Source organism: Panthera uncia, chromosome E3, assembly GCF_023721935.1.
Source record: "Panthera uncia isolate 11264 chromosome E3, Puncia_PCG_1.0, whole genome shotgun sequence".
Taxonomy (NCBI): domain Eukaryota; kingdom Metazoa; phylum Chordata; class Mammalia; order Carnivora; family Felidae; genus Panthera; species Panthera uncia.
The window spans coordinates 1,028,562-1,050,832 of NC_064815.1; the positions used below are offsets into that span (position 1 = coordinate 1,028,562).

A 22,271-nucleotide genomic window follows, 5' to 3' on the forward strand; every position below is an offset into this window, starting at 1 on the left:
TGGGTGGGTGTGTGGATGGATGGATGGATGGATGGATGGATGGATGGATGAGTGAATGAGTAGATGGGTGGGTGGGTGGATGGATGGATGGATGGATGGATGGATGGATGGATGAGTGAATGAGTAGATGGGTGGGTGTGTGGATGGATGGATGGATGGATGGATGGGTGGATGGATGGATGAGTGAGTAGATGGGTGGATGGATGGATGGATGGATGGATGAGTGAGTAGATGGGTAGATGTATTGATGGATGGATGGATGAGTTTAGAGCCAGCTCATCAGAAAACCTGTCTTTCAGGTAGGCTGAGATTCCTGATATAAGAATGAGAATGTGAACTTGCATTAGCCTACTCCTGTACCCCATCCCAACTTAAACCTCTTAATCCATCCTGGGTGCCTAAAGTGCAAGCTCTGTGTGTCTCCCTTCTCTTCCTGCCCTCTGCAAGCTCATTTCATACCTGCTTATTTTCTACCACAATATTTCATCCATGCAGGAATTATTTTCAGGTTTTGAAACTTGCCCAACTTCTTCCTTCTTCGGGACTCCTGCACATGCTTTCCTCCACCAAAAGTGTTTTATTAGGCCTTTTTCCATGTTTTTTTTCATAACCACTTTTAGACCTATGCCTGCATGTCACTTCGTCATGGTAGCCTTATCTGAGTCCTGTAGGCTACATCCCGTTATCCTCTTTTATGGCCCCTTCTCTTTCCCTTCAAAGCACTTCACAAAATTATAGTGTTTTCAGTTTCAAAATGGCCTGTTTCTTCCACTAAGGAGTGAGCTACTTGAGGAAATGCGTTAGGTCAGTCTTGCTCATCACTAAAATGTCTAGCTCTTAGTAGACACTCCACAAGTGGCTATCAAATAAAATTTTAAAACACAGACACCACGCCCTCTACAGTCCTACTGGAGCCAGTGACTTTGATGGGAGGTATTTATGGTCAAGGAAGAAAGGGGAGCATGTGTGTTCATGTTCATCTACCTCTTATGACTGTGTGAAGACCCCTACTTCTCTCTGGGCTGGGACCATGCCCTCTTTCTCCTAATATACCATGGATGAAGCAGAATAAGTTATAAAGCCCAGCTCATACTAGCTTAAGCCCAAGGAAGATTGATTATCTCAAGAAACTGAAAACTCTATGCATAGGTCTACCATCAGTCATTGCTGAATATAAGCATTTGAACCATAGCAATGGGGATCTCTCCTTGACATTACTTAGTTTTTCTCTCTTTTGAGTCTTGGTTTTTTATTGGATGTAGCTTCTTGCATGGCGTCAATGGCTCTTACAACTTCAGATCTGACAGAAAATGCCTGAAGGTGTGTGGCTAGGGAGCTGCAGCCCACGCTGGGTCACACGCCCTTCCCTAAACCATAATTCTGTGGCCAGGAAGTTAGAATCCTTGAGGGGCAAGAAATGAAGACACACATCACTTCTTGCCCACCTCTGAATGCCAGTCAGTATGTTTTCATTAGTATCTCCAGTGAATCCAAAACCCAACTCTATTATACCCTAGTGTATAGGAGTGCACATTTTATAGAGATTTATATGTAATTTTCCTATCCCCCCATCTGTCTTAGGTCAGATCCCCTAGGGATAATGCCTGAAATGGGGATTTTGTGCAGGGGGTTAATTGAAGGGATGCTTTCAGAGGGAGCCTATGGGAGAGGAGGTAAACAATTAGAGTAGGGCAGGGGAAGACTCACAGGCAAAGATGTGGTTTCAGGGGAAAACTGAGTCGGAGCCTGTGGGAAGTTCTGGAATGATTAATTACACCAAAGATGGTTTCACCCAGAGTCTAATTCCCATTCCATCAGCCTGTCTCTAGACAGAGGTTCAAGCTGTCCCTCAGGAAAGGATGACAGCCCTTACTCCTCCTGTACCCCTACCTCCACCCTCACCCTCGGGGCCTTGTTTTCTAAGTAATAACCTCTATTTTTATTTTCTGATTAGTTTCAGTTCTGTGTGATGCCCTCTATCTCCTTGGTCTCCCGGCTGAGCCTCCTGTTTAAACACCCAGATGGACGCAAGAGACTTGCACATTTAAGGAAGATTTTTCCGTTAAAAGGGTTGACACAAGAGGTGAACCACCATACCTTTAGAGGCACAGGGAGAGAAATTCACTTGCCCCTCCCATCCCCTTACATTTCTGTTTTTCCATCTCTTCCAGCATCCAGGGTCATGGACTCTCTACTCTCCTTTGGATAGAGATCTGTCCACCCTCTGGGTGCTTCACTCCTCCCTTTTTGGTTTACTTATCGTGCAGTTTCGGTGGCCACTGCCAGGTTTTCATATGCCAAGGTTGCGACATCAGGGATGGCAAATTGAATTTCCCCTTGTAATCACAGGAAGGCAAGTCACTGTCCTCTCCTTCTAATGTAAATGACCTGAACCCTGCTCCAGACTCATCCATGATTCCTCTGCCTCACTGTTTTTCAATACGTCTACCTTCGCAGCCCTCCCTCCCCACCCCCGACGGTCTCCAGCAGCCTTCATGTCTGCGCACACATAAATAAGGCTGTATGCACGCGTGTGAGAATATATAGCCATCACGGTACTGTGTGGGCATGTAGACGTGCTGAGGAAATGTAATAGAGTGTGGTTGTGTGTTTGTAGGTGTATAATAAGTTTGCTGCAGACTAGGGGGAAAAATGGAGCCATTTGTTGATTCAAACCAATTTTTTTTCCTCTTGAGTTAGTACCCAATCTGTAGCTAAGAACTGCTGACTACAGCATATTTCTGAGTGTAGATTTTTTTTTTTCCCCTGACAGCTAAGACCTAACTCCTGCCTGATCTATGTAGCTGCATTGTTCAAATTACAAAGCTTAGGTGACAGAACTGCTCTATTTTCTGGGAGCCCCCAACACACCTGTCATCAGATAGAAGCAAGAATGCAGAAGTCATCACTTTACTTAGAAACTCAGCAGATGATTGAAATTATTTCTTACTACTAATTCCCCTTTTAGTGGAGATAAGCCGCTTTGTTCAGCTGTAAATGAAACATTAGGGTATTAACTGTGGAGCCGAAGTATTGGGGAAGCTAAGATTTTATCTGCAGTAGGAACATTTTGGGCAATAAATTGTTTTGTTGGACAGAATACTAAATCTCTTGAGTTACAAAGAAGCAGAGCTCATTAAAGGGGATGCTTAAAGCAGGGGAAAAAAAGGCGAGACAAAAGCTTATTACCTTTGTTGTGGGGATTGGAGGGGGTTTTTGCAGGTTCTCATGTATATGTAGCATGGTAGAATTATGCGGTACAGTTATTAAATAGATGTGTCTATAGACTTGCAAACGCTCTATGAATATGTCCAAGGGACAAATACATTTCTGAAATATCAATAGCAATCTGCAATAAGTTATGAATTTTGGAGTACATATTTATCCTCAAAGACTGGGTTTTTGTTTCCTGTGGGTAAAATTTCTCCGTCTCTTTGCCACATCCTTCAGATTAATCGGCTGGCATGGTTACATAAATGTTTGTAATAGAGAAGAGTGAGTGCCAGGATCATCCAAAATATTGTCGCAAAATACACACCTAAATTAAGATAATTATGCATTGCGAACATCGATCAGCAGGGCTTGAAAGGGAGGGGAGCATTCTCATGATGGCAGGGAGGCTCTTCCTGGGGCACTGGGGTTGTCAGTGGCAGGGTATGTGTCCGGTTGGGTGCCCCTAGTGTGTAAGTGTCAGGGGAGGGACACAAGGGGATGCTCTTTTGCAGATAATCAGGGCAGGAGGAGAACAGGGAGAAGGCAGAGCCACCCCTCCCTGGAGTTAGCTGCCCTCCACCGTGTCTCCAGGAGCAGGGCTTTAGTGGTCCAGCTCTCCACCTGTCTGAACTTGTTGCTCATTCCAGCCTCTGGGAGGAGGATGTCCTCAAGAGCGTTGCACCTGAGAAACCCAGACAGAGAACAGTGTAAACAGGCAAACCTCAGTTGCAAGCAGATGGGGATTTCGTGAAAGCGGAATCAGGGCTCCACAGTTTTTCTTCCTTTTTCTCCCTGAGTGATTCAGAGCATGTCTTCACAGACGCCCTGAGCCTGAAGGCTCTCACTGCCGTTTCTGCCTTTCCCTGCATGCCCGGATTCACAGGTGGATGCCCAACACCCTGTCACCACGACGGACTCATGTGCTCTGAGTTCCCACCCTGGACTTGCCATTAGTTCCAGCTCCACCACCCTCTTCCTTGGTTCTTTCCACAGAAACAGGGACAACACTTTCCAAAGCATAGCAAGAAGCTGACGGTGGAATAGGAAGTGCAAGAAACACATAACACGCAGACTTGTATGAACTTTGGGAGGACACTCAGGCCTGACTTGGTTTAAGAAAACTCAGCATATGAAAAATGAACATATATATGTATTTTTTCAAAAGCAGCAAGCAAATGATAATTATTTATTTAATTAAAAATGCACCAAATTGTAAGATCTTCTGCACATGAAAAAAAAAAAAATAGCATCCTCTTTGTCTTCTACCTCTGACACATAATATGGCACTGGGAAGAGATTCTTGAACTGACGACGAATAAGGGTTGCTTGCCTTGTGTTTATATCCAATGTATATTTAAAACAGAATTCTAGTCTCAGTGTATTTAACCTGTCATTCATTGTGCAAGTGACTTTTTAGGACCCCATATCCACAGGCTGTAGGGCACCAGCCTGTCAGTGTTGTTTTATGGGAACACCAAGCATCCAGTTAATTTCTTATGACTGTCATGTAGAGGGCATTTTGTGTCTTCTTGAGATAAGTAGAAATGTAGATCTGTAGAGAAGTGAATAGAATCTTGTGACAGAAGGGACCTCACAGCTGTGCATTACCCTATGAACTCTGAAAGTGGTACCAAAGAATGACAGTAGCAAATGGTAGGAGGTTAAAATCAATATTTTTCAATGTAGTGTCCCAATTATTGATACTGTATAGATGAACTTGATATTGAATGATTCAAAAGTATAATGCTATTTCCATGATAAAACTGTCCTGGTACCCCAGAATGACTTTGGTATATATATATATATATATATATATATATTTGGTATATATACCAAATTGGTATATATATATATATAGAGAGAGAGAGAGAGAGAGAGAGACCCCCATATATACATATATATGCACCCCCACTTTTGTCCTTTATAGTTCAAGTGATAAATTTCTGGTGGTGTGAACAGGTGTTAAGAGTTCTGGGTTCAAGTCCTGTCTGTGTCACGGATACATAACCCTGAATATGCCTGGTAGTCTGTTTGAGCCTCAGTTTTCTCACTGTAAAATGGCATCATGACACTACCCAATTTTTTAGGGCCCACTTAGCTGTAAATTTCCCCAACTCATGAACAACAAAAGCTTTGTTTTATAACAAAACATGGTATCCGAGCTTCTTTTGTGGTCTTCAGGTGGACTGAGCCACATTCTCAGAGCAACTGTTTGATGATTTCATCTCCACCAACTGTTTTATTTCTGGTCCCATTCCAGAAATAGATCCAGCAGGATTCCATGTGGAGGAAGGAAATGGCTTTGGTAGACCCATTTCAAACAAGCCAGAGCTTTGGTGGGGAATGTTTTCAGCTCTTCAGATGTAGAGCGCCACCCTTGTGGTCAGACGGCCCATTGCAGGGGCAGGAACACACTGTTGAATGCTGTTTCCTTCCCCTCTGAGTGATACTGAAGTTTGTTGGGCCTAAGTGCCTTCATCTGAAAAAGGGAGACAGAGGATTATCTCAGTGTTATAAAAGTTTTGAAGATGATAATGGTGAAGCATTTAATTAATATCTAGCATGTTAAAGAGTCTCAAAACTCTGGTGAGAGTGGCTATTATTATTGTATTAATTTGGGAATAAAGATCAAAAAGCAAATCCTCTGGAGAGTCCCAAGCTGAGGGCAGATCTTCAGCCTCACTCACAGCCATACTGAGTGGCTTACCCAGATGTTGGCTCTTTGACCCATATCTGACCTATGCCACCGCCAGATACTTATATACCTAAGGAACTTTATGGAGAAGAAATTCCTTATTCTTTCAGGAAGCTGTTAGAAAGTGAAATTTGAACTTGAAATTTGCTCATGTGGCTGACTGTGGCCAGGGGACCCCTGTAGTCAATGATATGTGCAGAGATTGAAGTGGAGTCCCAGCTCGGGCCCCATGTGGAGAGAAGCCACGTCTTCCCAACCTTTGGTGAGAATCCTTGGAGAAGACAACTACTGAAACGATCCTTTCCAGACATCGTACTTGAACTAACATGGAGCTAACAGGCTTCCTATTAGTTCCTAGGGCCATTGTAACAAACTACCACAAACTTGATGGCAGAAGCAATAGATTCTGGAGGCTAAAAGTCTCAAGTCGAGCTGTCAGCAGAGTTGGCTCCTTCTGGAGACTGAAGAAAAATTCATCCCACGCCTCTCTGCTAGCTTCTGGTGGCTTCTGGCAGTCCTGGGAAGTCCTTGGCTTGTAGACCCATCACTTCAATTTCTGTCTCCGTCTTCACAGGGCCTTCTCTGCTGTTTCTTACAAGGATTTGTCATTGGATTTAGGGCTCACCCTCAAGCTGGATGATCTCATCTGAGAGTCATTCACTTAATCACATCTGCAAAGACCCTTTTTCCAAATAACATTGCATTCACAGGTTCCAGGGCTGGGGCTGAGGACTTGGACATCCATTTCTGGCAGTCCCAATTCAACCACTGATGAGGAGTGAAGTATCCTTGTATGGAGAAGCAGTTCACTTCAAATGAGACTGCTCAACAACAGTTACATGATAAAGGGAGTCAACATCCTCACCACTCATTGCCAATTGATTGTATGTGTATCTTTTCTATTTATCTCAACAACCCTAGAAGGTAGGTGATATGCTCCTTCTCAGCTTATGAATTAGAAATCTGAGCCTTAGGAGTGGAAGATCATTTTCTTAGTCACCCAACCAGGAAGGCAGCGCAGCTGGTACCCTAGTCCGGGTTTCTCTAATTCCCAGATCCATGCTGGGGGAAACATCGTGCTAGAAGTTCTCAAACTCTGCCCTGCCTAAGATCTCCTGGAGACTGTTAAAAGTATACCTTCCCCCAAGGTTCATCTCCAGAGTTTCTGAGTCTGTATGGGCACAGGGTAATCATCTACATTTAAAATAACTGTGTTACATAATTCTGCCCCCTCTCTCCTCCTACTGAACCCATCTCTCAGGTAATTGCCACCTTAGCACAGGGTCTAGGAGACATATTCAGATTCTCCCCAAAGACAGAAATCCTCAAAAGTCAAAAGTAAAAAACCACCTATAAGAGAGGCCAAGTTGCTTTTTTTTTCCTTTCTTCTTTTTTCTTGCTTCGTCCTTGGAGCTTCCCACCCCCGCCCCCAGCACATCCCTCTCTTGCTGGCTCCTCCACCCACAGGAGGAAATGTGGAGATCAATGGTGATGCAGCTCCCAGTCCTTTCCTAATTTTAAGTCTTCTTCCTCTTTGAGCATGTGAAGTTTCCTGCTTGGGGGACGCCCACAGAGCTAGAGGGGAGAAGTTCTTCAGCAAAGCACAGCAGAGGAGCCATAGTCCTGCAATAATCCAGTCAATTAAACATTGATCTCAGTTCCCAGCAGCATGGAGGCAGTATGGAGGGCAGGGCAGCAGTCGTCCATGCTGCCATTGGTGCACAGGCCTGGTAAGTGATATTTAAGGGATCTTCTGGTAGCAGAAAGCAGTGTGGTTGATGATCTTTGCTGCTGAAGAAGCAAAATTGAAGTGTCACATACCATGATTCCATTTTGTCTCTAAAATGTTGTCCTGCCAACCTTGGAGCCTCGCATGAACCCCGTGAATGTGAACGGACAGAAGGATGAAATCTGGCTTGATACAGCTGATTGGAGAGGGTGTATCCAAAACATAGCCCCAAGACATCCCAGGAGAACTTGGCTGAGCAGAGAAAACAAGCAATGGTATTAGAACATCAGGAAGAGTTAAGCTGCCCGCTGAAGTTATTTTTAAAAATTATATCTTCCATGCATTTATTTTTAATCACATAGTGGTTGGCATAAAGCCATTTTGTCTGTGAAACAACTTAAATATAACATGAAAATCATGAATATGCACAAATAGGGAGGAAAAGGTGGAAGTTTCCAAACTTCAGTTAACCCCCAAATCTCACTGCTTTCCTCAGAGGTAAAGTTTGTCAGTAGTTAGCATTTGTTCCAGACTTTTCTCTGATGAACTGTAACCCAACTTAAAATAATAGTAGGTGCTTTGGTGAAACCACAGACAAGTAGACACATTGATGATTAGATAAATAGCTAAACATGTTGATAGGTAGACAGACAGATTAGACTTCTGGAATCCAAAAGTCTGGGTAGGAGAAAGTTTTGACCTTGCTGTGTGTAGATACTGAGGATTGACAAATTCATTGTTTCACTCCTCTAGTCCCAACTTTAAAATCTGCAAAGTGGGGAAAACGGTATCTGTGTTGCATGCCAGACTTGAAGATGAGTGAGCCTTCACTGATCAAATGTATTTGGAAATGTCACAAGCTCAGCAGACACAGTGGCACCATGAAGAGATGTCATAGGACCTTTCCCTCCTAAGCCTCAGTTCTTTTCATGTGTTATCATCAAGCACAAAGCAAAAGAGCTTGTGAATTGCGTAAAGAAAACTAGATTGTTCTGTAAAAATGGCCCTTGAGAAGTTTCACATCCAAGCTCATGTCATATCCCAAAAAGGTCACATCCCAAAGGGGGGGGGGGGCATCATGTGTTAATAATACATTGAGCATACAGCGGGTGGGTGTTCTTTTTTTTCCCACTAGAGAGTTATTTTATTTTATTTTATTTTATTTTGTTTTTAGATTTTAAAGATGCAGAGTGACATATTCCACATGGTCAGATTGTATTATAAAGTAAAGGTTTAATTAAAACATAGAATTGATTTTTGCCAAAATGAAAGAAAAAATAACATATATATATATATGTATATATATATATATGTATGTATACATATATATATATAGCTGTAGTTCAGAACTCTTGCTGTGATGAGCAACTCTTTGAAAATATGTTTAAAAATTCACCGAGTCTTGTCTAAAGACTAACCTGTGAGGAGGGATGAACTAACTTATTCACTTCTGGACATTGTTAAATGCCCTGAAAGTGGTGGTTAATAACTTCCTTTTGAAGTGAAAAATAGTAAGCATGTTCCTGAGCCCTGTCATCAATCTTTGATAATTTCAGATTAAGGCATTGTCTTTGCATCGCTTCTCGGCCTTTTGGCTAAGATCAAGTGTAGGCATTGTCTTTGGATACAAATGAATATCATTTTTTAAATGCGGTTTTAAATAAAATTTTAAAAAGTAATAATCTCCTATCCTACCGCACTGAGAATTTCTACTGGAGGAAAGGAGCAAATAGAGGTTCCTTGCTGCTCTTAGCAGGAAGTGGTTGGGGGCAGGATACTTCAAAGTACCTGAACTGCAGTTGTAGAATGATGTTCTTTGGCTTCCAATCCTTATGCATAATTTGAATGTGACTGGCTTTCAATGCTAAGAATGTGAGGCTCCCCTCTTAATTATAGTATTTTAGATGAGCCTAATTTGACAGCCACTGGCACGCAATATGCTAAATATTTCATATAATGTGACTTTGAGAAGAGGGGAGCCCCCCCTCCTTGAGAATCCCAATGGGTAAGACATTATAACTTAGAATTTCAGCATCAACAGCAGGGACAGCTTAACTGCGGAAAAAGTCTTCCTTTGATTTGATGTTCCCAAAGGTACAAACTTGGAGGCAATTTCAGGAGCACTGTAGGTCACTTGCAGATCTGATCTTGAAGGAAATGAAGAGCCTTGAGCTCCACATCCATGACGCCATTTTGCCATGAAGTGGAGCTTGATTTTCCTTGAATTATTCTATCACTTTTTACACACCCTTCCCCACTGGACTGGGTAGACTACCTTCTAGTTGAGACCACTCAGTCAGTGACTGAGGCACACATTTGGAGACTCTTATAGTTCTCCATCATCTCCAAAGAATTGTCCAATTGATGACATGTGCATTATAAATGAATGTGAGCAACAGATATCTAGTGATGCCGCATGTTTATGTTTCAGTAGATCTTTGTTAGAAGCATTAACGTGTCTTATACTATGCCAACAGTGATATTTTGAGTTAAGTAATTTTTAAAAGCAGGCAGTATGTATGCTCTCCATTTTGGCAGATAAGAAAGATAAACGTGAAAAGATGGGGATTTATTTAAGATCACTTTGCAAATCATTGACCTGCCAAGGATAGGTCTCCAGACTTGTATCATGTGGTGATAGTGTCTGAGAGGTGAACAATTATGGCTCCAGCTAACACTTTCTGGGTACTGCCAGGTGTCAGACATTATGTGTAGCCATTGGCATGCACGACCTCCATGGAGAGATCCTGTTATCACCCCTGTTTGATGAGGAAAAAAAGGCCTATAGAATGTAAATAATTGTCCTCAAGTCATCCACCTAGCACATAAGTGAACAAGATCTCAACTTCTGAGTGCATCCTGTCTGCCAACCATGTTAAGCTTCCATTGGAAATACGTAGTGAGCCTATGGATTTCAAGGGAACATTCTTCCAAAAAGCTCAGTGCACTTTTTTTCCCACAAATTAAAATTGTATGTATATAAGGTGTACAGCTTGATATTTTGATATATGTTTACATTGTGAAATAATACGGTGAAAACATGGAGAAAAGGAAGTCCCGCTGTATTGTTGGTGGGAACGTACATTGGCTCAGCCACTACGGAAAATAGTATGGAGGTTCCTCATGATCAAGCAAGCCCACTTCCAGGTATATATATCCAAAGGAAATGAAATCAGTATTGCAAAGTGATATCTTGACTCCTGTATTCATTGCAGCATTATTCACAACAGCCACGATAAGGAAACAACCTGAGTGTCTGTTGGTGGATAAATGTGTAAATAAAATGTGATACACACACACACACACACACACACACACACACACACACACTCAGGAATATTATTCAGCCTTATAAAAGAAGGAAATCCTGAGTATACTGTTTAATTCTCTGGTTCTCTCCTGCCATGGTTTTATCAGGTAGAATGGATTCTAGGTTAGACTTTCCTTCTCATCAATGAGGGTTTGAAAGCATGCAAGTTCCACAGGATGCTGATAAGGGTTGGGTGAGGGGGTGGCAGGCAGGGTGGAATCCCTGAATCCATGCATCTTATTCCTAGTGACTAGATGTTTGGATGTGTGCCCCCTTCTTATCTCTACTCCTCCAAGTAGAAACAGCTCTACTTTGTAGCCAGAAAGATGCCTGCCAAGCCACTAAGGGCATCGTTTAGGGTAGGGTAATAACCCTTAAGAGTGTGCTTTTAAAGTTGGGTGGTGCATGCTTGCTAGGTTGCAGGGCAATCACCGAAGCAGCTTCCTGTGTACATCCTGGGGAAAGACCTCCAGTGAGCCTGCAGGTGCAATTTCTTTTCTGATCCTAGAAAGAAGGCTCTTGACGATACAGCAGTGTTTGTTTTCTGCTTGGTAAAGTACAAAGGAAAACAGCGGAAATTAGCCCAGCACAGTGTTGATGCCAGCCCAGAGGTGGGGACTCTGATGGCACCCCCCTACTCCCCTCCAACGCAAACCTTTGCCGCCAGAAAGCCTTCCCCTGCAATGGGATTAGCAGACACAGCAGCTTACGCCAAGGCGCTGTGCAGTTTTTACCCTGTTCCACCAGGTGTTGCCAGAGAACATTGAGCAGAGCCGAGCTCCGGGCGAAGTGTGTTCGCGGCTGCTGGAACACGGGGCTGCTCAGAAGGCAGCAATTAAATGAGTTATGCTGACTCCAACAGCTCTCTTCCCTGCACGTTGAAATATGCCTCCTGTGTCTGCCTCATGCCTCACATTGCAAATCAACACATTTCGTTGCATATTTGGGTATGGGTGTACACTCTCACACTGGAGGAAGGAGACCACGCAGAACTGTGCTGCTCCAGGTCACCAACCCAAGCCCCAAGGGCACCTGCGGTCAGCTTGCATCCGTACCCGGAAGTAGACAGCTACCTCAGTGCTCATGAGGGTAATTCCCTGTGAGGTCCATTGCGTGTTAACCAGAGTTCATTGCTTCTTAGTACCTGTTCTCTGTTCCTTTCCCATTCTTCTATATCCAGAGCAATGAGGCCACGGTTCTAGATCTGTGGTTCTGAGCCAGGTGTGACTGAGTCCCCGGGGTTCATTTGGCCATATCCAGAGACACTTTTGGTTGTCACGACTGGGGAGGAAAGGAAGTAAGTAACTCTGGGCATCTATTTGGTAGAGGCCAGGGATGGTGTTAATCATCCTACTGGGCACAAGACAGTCCCACCAAACAATTATCCAAACTGCCAGACTGCTGAGATCAAGAAACTGTTCTAGAGGCAGAGGCTTTATCAGAAAGATGATTTTATTGTCCAAAACAATACTGAAATAAGTCTTTCCAATTGTGATTGTCTCAGCAAAGCTCCTCTGTATCACTGCAATTAAACATCATGATTTGCCAAGGTTACACCTCCATAAAAGAGTTACAAAGATGCCATATATTGTGGGCCTACTATGTGCCAAGTAAATTGCTCATATTATCTCTAACCTCGCAGAAATAGCATTGCGGGTGGGATTGTTATTTTACAATATCAAAGAGGAAACCAGGGCCAGAAAGTTTGCATTTATCTGTCAGTGTCATGCAGCGACTAAGCGGAGAGCCCAGTTTTGAACCCAAATCTAGTTTGTTTAGGGCCATTGTCTCCTTCCCCACGATTTGCTGTCCCTCCCTGTGTCCCAGAAGGCAGCCATGGTTTCTGCATGAACTGGGGGAAAAACATGCCCCAAATGGGCTCCAAGCTTCCTAGATCTGGGGAAGTGACCTCACTGGACCGCCATTACTCTATCTGCCAAGTTGGGACAGAGGAGAGGATTGGATACTCCATAAAGGGCGTTTTCTGATTCTTGCAAGACCTAATAGCTCCTGTTGGTAATCTCTGAGGGATATTCTGGACATCTACAATACACCAGAAACTCAACCATGGGGCATCTGCTTTTGACAAATTATGAGGCCGGCATAGCTATAGATATTCTTATTCACGACTCCCCATAGGAAATCTCCAGATACTTTGGGGAAGAAAAGGTCAGGCACTGAAGAGAAACCATGACACTTAGTCACTCTAGGGAAGGTATGATTGTTATAATTCTTGTCCATCTTTGTGTCCTCAGAGGCAACAGTGGTGGGTATGGCCTCGTAGGGGCTCAATTTGTATTTCAGGCATTAGTTTCCTCCTAAGAAACACATGAACAGGGTTCAACAGAAGTAGGGAAGAAAACAGCATATCATAGCAACCCAAATATGACGGCATGTCCATTATATTGATTGCTGTGGAGATTCACCTTAGTACCATGTGAACTGGCTTGTGCACTCATAACCTAGAGGCTGTCCAAGTTTCCAGAATCTTCCACATCCCCGTAGATTCAGTGTCTTCAATGAAGTTCTAGCACCATACACATTTTTTTTCTGTTTTGTCAAGAATGGGCAAACTAAGGCCTGAGAGCCAAATCTGGCCAGCAAACTGTTTTCCTAAACACAGTGTTATCAGAGCACAGCCATGCTCATATTTGCTTACAAATGGCCACTTTTGCACCACAAGGGCAGAGTTGAATAGCTATAATAGATCCTAAGGCCCATAAAGCCTAAAATACTCGCTCTCTGGCCCTCTACAGAAAAAAAGTTTGGAAACCCTTGCTTTAGACAACTGAAAGCCAGTGACTTTCCCTAGCACAAACACAGAGAGTTAGATTAAGCAGAACGCACCTCTGTCCGGCTACCTTGGATGGCGGGCCACTCATGTTCTTTGGGCCATAGTATTTGTAGCATCGTCCTATGAAGGACTTCACTGCGAGTAATAAAAGTCTCACATTAATGGAGGCAGTGCTCAAATTGTTGAGAGTTCCTCCCCACCCCGCTATGTTTAGTGAGATAAATTGCACTTCACTATAGTGACTTGTAGATGACAGTGAAGCCAAGGAAATTTGAATGCAGTGACTATATTCATTTTGAAATAAAAAAAAAATTTTTAATGGTTGTTCTGTGGGAAGTCGAACACAGTAAACGATTCAAAACTGTCACCGCATTGAGATGAATGGGAGTAAACACTGTGCCTCCAAAGGCATTCCATAAATATCCTTAAATTATAACCATCTGTTTGATCTGCTGAGGAAAAATAACTAATTCCTGACGTTTTCCCCTCTCCAGACTGCCCACTGGATGTACCCAGGATTGGGATCTTTGTTGCCGATAACTAACGTGATAATCTAGTAAAACTTCCTCTTGATCTAGGTGAGCAGTCTACAGCAGATTTCTCCACCATTGATGTTTTATGCCATTTAATTCTCTCTTGGGGGGATGTTTAGCACCATCCCTGGCCTCACCTACTTGATGCCAATGGCACTTTCTCCCACCTTGACAATCAGGTGTCCCCAGGCATGGCCAAATGTCCCTGAGGAATGCGGATGAAGTTAGACCCACAGTTGAGAACCATTATTCTAGAAGGAAGTCTTAGAAAGGACTTAGTGAGCCCTTGGCATTCACACATGTAAATCATTGCATGTTGTTATTTCAGACGAACTTTTCTTCTTTTTCCTTCTGCAACCCTCAGCCCCCCAGTTCTTCCCCTCCTTCCTCCTGGGCTCAGTGCTTATTAATGTCTAAATGCACTGCAAAGATGAGATTACCTTGAACTCCTCCAGCTTCGCCTGATAACCCTGAGCTGCATTGTCGCTCTAAGCCAGATCAGCAGAACCAGGTCTGTGATCAGGTTCCGGGAGCTGGAGCACCTCTCCATCGCCGGCTGCTGTGATCAGAGGGTCTGGAGAATGAGCACCTCTCTGATGTGGTCTTATCAGGCTGAGCCTAATGTCAACCCTGTTAGAAGAGCTTTGTCCGATCTGCCTGTAGCTTTGTTCTGAACCGTTCAGTAACAGTTCACTGGAGCAGAAAGAGCCCTGTGAATTGATATTATAAACCCACATGCCTGTTTTATTCATTGTGGAGGCAACCGAATATAACACAGGTATTTATTTTTAGTGATTGGAGAATGGCATTTCATTCCCCTTCCCCCTTGTCACAGAATGTGGAAAACAGAGAAAATAACACACAACTCTTTCTGAACACAAATCTGTTGAAAAGATATTGATTATTGTTTCAGTTACTTTGCACTATCTTAAATAGTGTATGTGTGTGCCCTGAATATATATGTGTGTATAATATATATCACATTCATTTGGATGGTCTTAATAAAGAGCCACAGGCCAGCGGATGTAATCCAATCACCACGGGTCTAGCCTTCTATCTCTGGCTGTTCCCTTGACCCCCGCCTCCCCGGTTTCATTGCAAGTTAGATTTTCTAGAAAAATTCATGAAACTTCATCATGTTTCATTCATTCTTTGCTCCTGGGCATTCCTCGCTGAAGGTCAGGAGCTGTGAAATTTCTCTTTAGTCCCATTGCTTTGATATGGCATGGGCCAGGCAATGAAGAAAATGAAGTGTGGAAAAATGGAGTTACAGCAATGACTTAAATGGGCGGAGGGTTCTGCCCAACGCGGCCGGGTTAGAAATGAGGAGGTGAGCTGCCTGATGTGTGAGCTGACATGATTCTAACAGTGGGACCTGGGGGGAGGACCAGGGCACAGCTGGATGGCTCCAGTTCCAAGGTCCCTTCAGTTAGTTAAGTCTCCATCTTCTGTTGGTGTCTTCAAGGATAATGATGGTGATGACGATGAAGATGGCAGTAACAGATTGAACCATAAAAACTTGCTGACATTTGATAATTGTTTATCTACTTAAATGTCACCTTCATATGGTTCCACTTAATAATTATAAAAATGAATGGCTGACACGTACTGGGAGACACAGTGGTCCAGGCACGGTGCTGTAAGCATTACACAGGCATTAGTTTGTTCGATCAACACAACCACTCTCTACTGACGATACCTTCATTACCCCAGTTGACAAATGAGGACCCTGGGACTGTGGGAATAACTTGCCAAAGGCCACAGAGTAGCAAAGCTGGATTTAAACCCAGGAGATTAATGCTGCAGTCTGTGTTATTAACCCCCAGCCTACGCTCTTGGCTGGATAAGTTTTAGACAGATGTTCATACTTTCCACAGAGGGTCCTGCATTTCCATCAGGCTTGGGGAAAATGAGATTTTTTTTTTATTTGTTTGCAAGTCTCCCTAATTATGAGGAGTACTAATAGGCCCGAGCAAACTGCTCACTGCCTAGTAATGGGATTGTTGCCATCCAGTCGGAATCTTAAGAATGACCCACAGACCACGTTGCCTTGAGGCAGGAAGAGTCAGACCATCCTCATCAGCTTCGCCAGTCCTCCATGTTAGTTCTTCTGACGATTTATGGGATTTCAACTATAAAATCTCCCTTCTTTGAATTTCATCCCTTCTTTAGGACAGGAAGCAAAGCCCTAAAAGTCTTATTAGCCAAGATGCTGAACGTGTGAAAATAGTGAGTCTGGTGGAGAAAAACAGTGGGATCACTTTGGTCTTTCTCCCCCAAAATGTGTCCTTTCAGATTTGTCCTGAGAAAAATATCAGACGAATCCCAGTTGAGGGACAGCCCACAAAATATCTGACCAATACACTGTCAAGATGATGAACAGCAAGGAAAGTCTGAGAAACTGTCACAGCTGAGAGGAGCCCTAGGAGGGTGATGCCTAATGTCATGCAGTGTCCTGGATGGGATACAGGACCCAATGGGTGACATTAGAGGAAAACTCAGGAAATCTGAGTGGAGGAGGACTTTAGTTAACATAGTACATTACCACTGTTTCATTAATTGTGGAAAATGTACCAGACTCCTGTAAGATGTTAATTAGAGGGGAATTTGATGCAAAGTGCATGCAAGCTTTCTCTACTATCTTTACAACATCTTTGCAAACCTGAAACTACTCTAAAATTTGAATATATATATATATATATATATACATATACATATATAGCAGAAAACCATAAGCACATACTCAAAAAATGGAAGAACCAAAAGTTGTCCAAACTTTCCTGTGAATGAGGGCTCCTCACACAGAAACACAAAATACACTATTCGAGCTTTTTCACGGTGTATATCAGGCAAGTAAAGGCTTTGCAAAGTCCCACTCTATGCAATTTCAATGTAATTTGTGTGATTGGGTTGAACTCAGTTTTTCCCAAACTGATATAATCACATAATCATTTGATTTGAAAAATAGCTCTAGAGGAAACAAACAAACAATAACAACAACTTAGGTCACAGAACTCCCAGATCATGAGGACTTTCTAAGCACCAGTTTTTCCAGAAAGTGACGTTGGAGGCTTTCACATTACCGCTCTGCCCCAAAATCCTGGGTGACTCCTTATACTGCCTCAACCTCAAATCATTTCTCCACCCTGGCAATTCTGTCACACATGAAATGCCCTTCTGCCCCCTCTCTTTCTTTGTCTGTGGAAGAGGGTCTCACATTTCTCGGGAGGGCTTCTTAAAACCGAGATAGCTGGAGCCCACTGCCAAGCTTCCTGATTCACTGGGTCTGGGACGGGGCCTGGAGAACATTTATTTCCCACAAGGTTGCAAGTGATAACAAGGCTACTGGCCTGGAGACCACACTCTGAAAACCACTGAGGTTCCTTTGCTCTGGATGTGAGTTTGTCTCGCATTTCTTCCATAGAATCTGGGCTTTATCTTATTCCCATACATTTGCTCTTTTGCTGTTCCCCGTGGATGGGTTACCTAATACCTAAAATAAATAGCAATGAAGTATTCCCCAGGGGTGTGGGATACAAAAATGGAGAGGAGCCAAAGAGGAAACAGGGCCTATTTGGTTTGAGAACAGCACAGTGTCACAAAAAGAGAATTTTTCTTTGTAACAGAAGATCTAGGCCCCAGACTCTGCACCATCATTTGCTAGCTGAGTGACCTCACGCATATTTCACAAAGTCCAAAAGGTTGACTTCTCTACTAAAAAATGGGGATAGTATTCACCTCTTCAGCCTTTGTGAGGATTAATTGGTGGTGCATATATTAAGGTGCACAGATCCTGGCACATCGCACTGACTTCTGAATCTGCACAATTGAACAAGCAGTTCGGATAATCCCAGATGGTGTGTTCGGCAGGCAATGCATTCATTCATTCTTCACCGACTCAGTTATTCAGCACGTGTCTCCACTGGGCTCCCGTGTTCCAGGTGACATTCCAAGTGCTAGGGAGACAACAGTGGACAAGATAAAGACCCCACCCTCACAGAGCTGATGCATAGTACACCCTGCACAAATAAATAGGTAATGAGCGTCCAGGTCATGAGAAGTGGTAGAAAGTAGGAGTGAAAGCAGTATGAGAAGATATGAGACGGGATGGTCAGAGAAGGTCTTTCTGAGAAGATGACTCTAGAGGCAAGACTGAATAAGTGGGAGAACACATAAGAGAATCTCCAAATTTGGTTCTTCCTAATGTGAATCACATAATGTAACACAGCTATGTTGTAGTTACTCTTAGTTTTTCGTCGTTGTTGTTGTTGTTGCTTGTTTTTGAAACAGAAAACATTGATTTCCCACTCGATATGGTAGATCTTATTGAGTGCCCCCCATATCCTGAGCACAGTGCTTGGTATTTTGCAATTATTGTTTCTAATCCCCATGACAGCTCTACAAGGGGGAGCATATCATTTCCATATTATAGTTAGAGGGGTCTTAAAGAAGTTACGTGGTCACATAGTAAATGGCCAGTGTTAGCTCTTTCTACTACACCCTACAGCCTCTAACATACAAAATTCTGAACTGTATTCATTTCTGAAATCCATTGTGGTACCAACTATATTATCCTAATTCTCTTAAAGGACCAATTATTTTGTTGCCATTTTCCTAATTCATTATATTGCAATGCCCAGTAGTTTACAATGCTGGCTGCATGTTCCAGTCCCCTGGGAGTGGGGGCCGGGGATCCAGGACTTTAAAATCTTCTCAGATGAATCTGATGTACAGCCAATGTCGAGTACTACTGGCTAGCGTTATATTCAAGATTTGTAAATATTTTCTGGCTGTATAACCAGTGGAGCACTGGTTTAGAATGTAGATCCAGAGGGTAGCTATAAGCCAATACACTTGAGGTTCATGATCAGCAAGTGATTAATCTCTCAGAAATGAGAGACAGACCAGCCCCCTGAGCGGGCAGACAGTACGGTATCATAGAATTAGCTCAGACCTTGGAGTCCAAACTGGGTTTGACACCCAGCTTTGCCCTTCTCTGGCTCTGTGATTTTGGGTGACGTACTAACCCTATCTGTACCTAATTATATGCCCCAAACATGGTTAATGCAGGCACTTCCCAACACTGTGGCGTCCATTGTCCCTCTCAAATACATACCCCAAGCAAGGCGTACTAACTGAATCCCAGGAAGACAAGAAAAGGGCAACGATTTCATTTCCACCCAGTAATGCGCTACATTACTTTTCCAGTATGGGAAAGTAAAATGAAACAAGAAAAGTATATTTAAAAAAATTCTTTCCAGGCCTTCTTTCCAAAGTTACTCAATTCCAAATTTAGCATCCTCTCCTGGGAAAAATAAAACTGTCTTTTTTATGCATCCGCTGTGATACCTGTGAACCCAATAATACTCACTATGGATCTTGGGCTAGTAGTGTTTTAAGAGAGAGGGGGAAGAAACAGAAAACAAAGAAGAAGCAAGGGAAGCTTTAAACCGCCTTCTCCCTTCTTCCTGGAGTCTTATGTCTGCAAAGCTGGTCTCTTCTGTAGCCTGCAGGGTCCCTCAGACCTCTTCTTTCTCGTGTGGCCCTTCTTTCTTATTAAACCCCCCATCGGAAACAATTGCTCCCACTTTGTATTCCAGGGAGCTGTAATATTTGCCCAACGATGAGCTCCATTCACTGGTTTGTTAACTGAAATAGGAAGTGACAGACTCAATAAAAGGAAACCTCTGTGCCCGGGAAACAGATATTATTTCTCCCCCTCACTCTCCCTTTCTCCTTCTCTCAGATGACTGTGCCGGGAATCTGCAGACTCTGAGCTTACGGACACACCAAAGCTTCCTATTGATCCATGTTTAACTAATTTGATCAGAATAGAGACTTTTATTCCCTGTGGTTCCTCTCACTGGCTCTTAGCGGATGTGATTGAGTGCTTGGGAGTCACCCCTGACCTCTTTTGATAGGGATGAGGGAAGGAAGGTGCACAGGGACCTGGGTCCACACTGTGGGAGGGAGGGGCATCCTATAGATAAGACGTGGGCCTCACAATTGGATGAGGGTTGCGGGGGGGAGTACAAGATTCCTTCCTGGGGACAACCTTCTTGTCTCTTTTGTTAAAAATGAATAATGAAAAGCACCCACCATTTCCAGTCATTGGAAACCATAGGATCCATGTGGTAATAGATGCCCTACTTTTAATCTCTGAGTAAAGGCAGTTCCGATTTTAGACAATTTTTTAGCCACATATATTTGAATACTGTAGTTAATAATGGTAAGTCATCATTACCATTAACAGCTAACACCTGTCAAACCCTTACGAAGGACCAAGGACTATCTAAGTCCATAATATATACTCTCTTATCTCATTTAATCCCCAAAACAACTCTTTGAAGGAGGCATTGTTATTATCCACATTTTATAGCAAAAAAATTGGGTCTTGAAGAAGTGACGTGCCAAAGATTGGTGGTTAGCAGATAGGGGCTCTAAGAATTCAGTGCATGATTCCTAAACTTGTACTTTGCTTAAAACATTGCTTTGCTTTGTTTTTAATTTTAGAGCTAACTGTCAATTCACACACAGTCGTAAGAAATAGCACAAAGAGATGATCCCATCCAGTTACACTCAATGATAGCGTCTTGCATACCTGTCATACAATATCACTACCAGGAAATTGATATGGATAAAATCTGTCCACCTTTTTTAGATTTCCTTTTTTAGATTTCAGTTATGTGTGTGCATTTCCTTCTTTGTAATTTTATCACCAGTGTCATTTCCTACAGTGGCCTCCACAATCCATGTACAGAGTGGTTCCATTCCAGGGGTCCCTGGCTTTACCCTTTGTAGCCACAGCTATTTCTCTTGTCCCTCACAGCCCGAGGAAATCACTCATCTATTCTCCATCTCTATAATTTGGTCATTTCAAGAATGCTACATAAAAAGTGTGTGAAAAGCTTGCTTCTCTGTACACAAGCACCGTTAAAGATTCAGTCCACACACAGAACCTTATGACCACTAGACTTCTCGGTCCCTTTCAATTCCTGTCATCTCCCACCTCCCTTTTGCTGCAGAGTTACTGAGGTTTCGCACAATGTTGACACCAGCGTGTAGCCCATACACCGTTCCCCACCTCTCTCATCCTGAGGATGGGCTCCAGATGTCCTTGTGCAGGAATTCTACAATATTCTCAGCTCATCAGCTCAAATTCTGCCCATGAGAGCCAATAGATTTCCTATCAATGTGCATCCTCAACCCCCTCTCCCTACCCTCACCACTGCCCCTCCCCCAGGCCAACCTCGGTCCACTGACCACACAGAGCCTGGGAGTAAGAAGACCAGCTTCAGTGGCTAACCAGTGATGTCCACCCCAGAAGCTTCCTTGCCCCATAGTGGTTAAAAAGCCAAAGCAGAAGAAAAGGTTTGCTCAGGTCTTACAGAGTATAACAGACAGGATTTAGTGTTGCCTCTTGTTCATTGGGAGGCTTTACCCCCCATTTTCACAGGATAGAGCATCTCCTGAAATCTTGGCTGGCAAACAGCCTTGACTCTTGCCCATGCCCTAGAGTGCCCAGAAGACTTCTCATCAAATGAAAAGACCGCTGCCCTTTCTAGGCATGTGTCAGGCCTCAGAGTGGAGATGAGGCAGCGTGCATCTCTGCCCAATAGCTTGCTTGGTTCTTTCCTTTTCCTGACTCTGCATCTGATGTCATTAAGGTCATTGCCTGTAAGTGGTCAGTTTGCATTTGGGGTGCACAACACGCAAAGCTGAGCTGCCCTTTGGCACAGAGCAGTGTTATATTAGATCAGATCTTAGGATTTATGGAAGCTTTCACACACCTGTTCTTCAAGTCCAGAAAACATGCTGTCAGTGTTAACTACTCTCTAGAGTGCACACTCCCATTTTCTCTTTCTTTCTTTCCTTCTCTCCCCTGTAAACTAAGGTGTGGAGTGCTCCAGGTCCCCCTTACCGGACCCACTGTCATGGACAGTGTATCCTCAGCCTAATTGGATATTATCTTGTCCCCCCACCAGCTGATGCCCCAA

General features: G+C 43.3%; 1 protein-coding gene and 1 pseudogene across 1 annotated transcript in view; both read left to right on the forward strand.

Annotated features, from left to right (window-relative positions):
- The window catches only part of RBFOX1 (RNA binding fox-1 homolog 1), a 550,474-nt gene that overhangs the window by 298,908 nt on the left and 229,295 nt on the right, over positions 1–22,271 (forward strand). The window lies entirely within an intron of this gene.
- Positions 9,213–9,368, forward strand: LOC125928670 (uncharacterized; annotated as a pseudogene).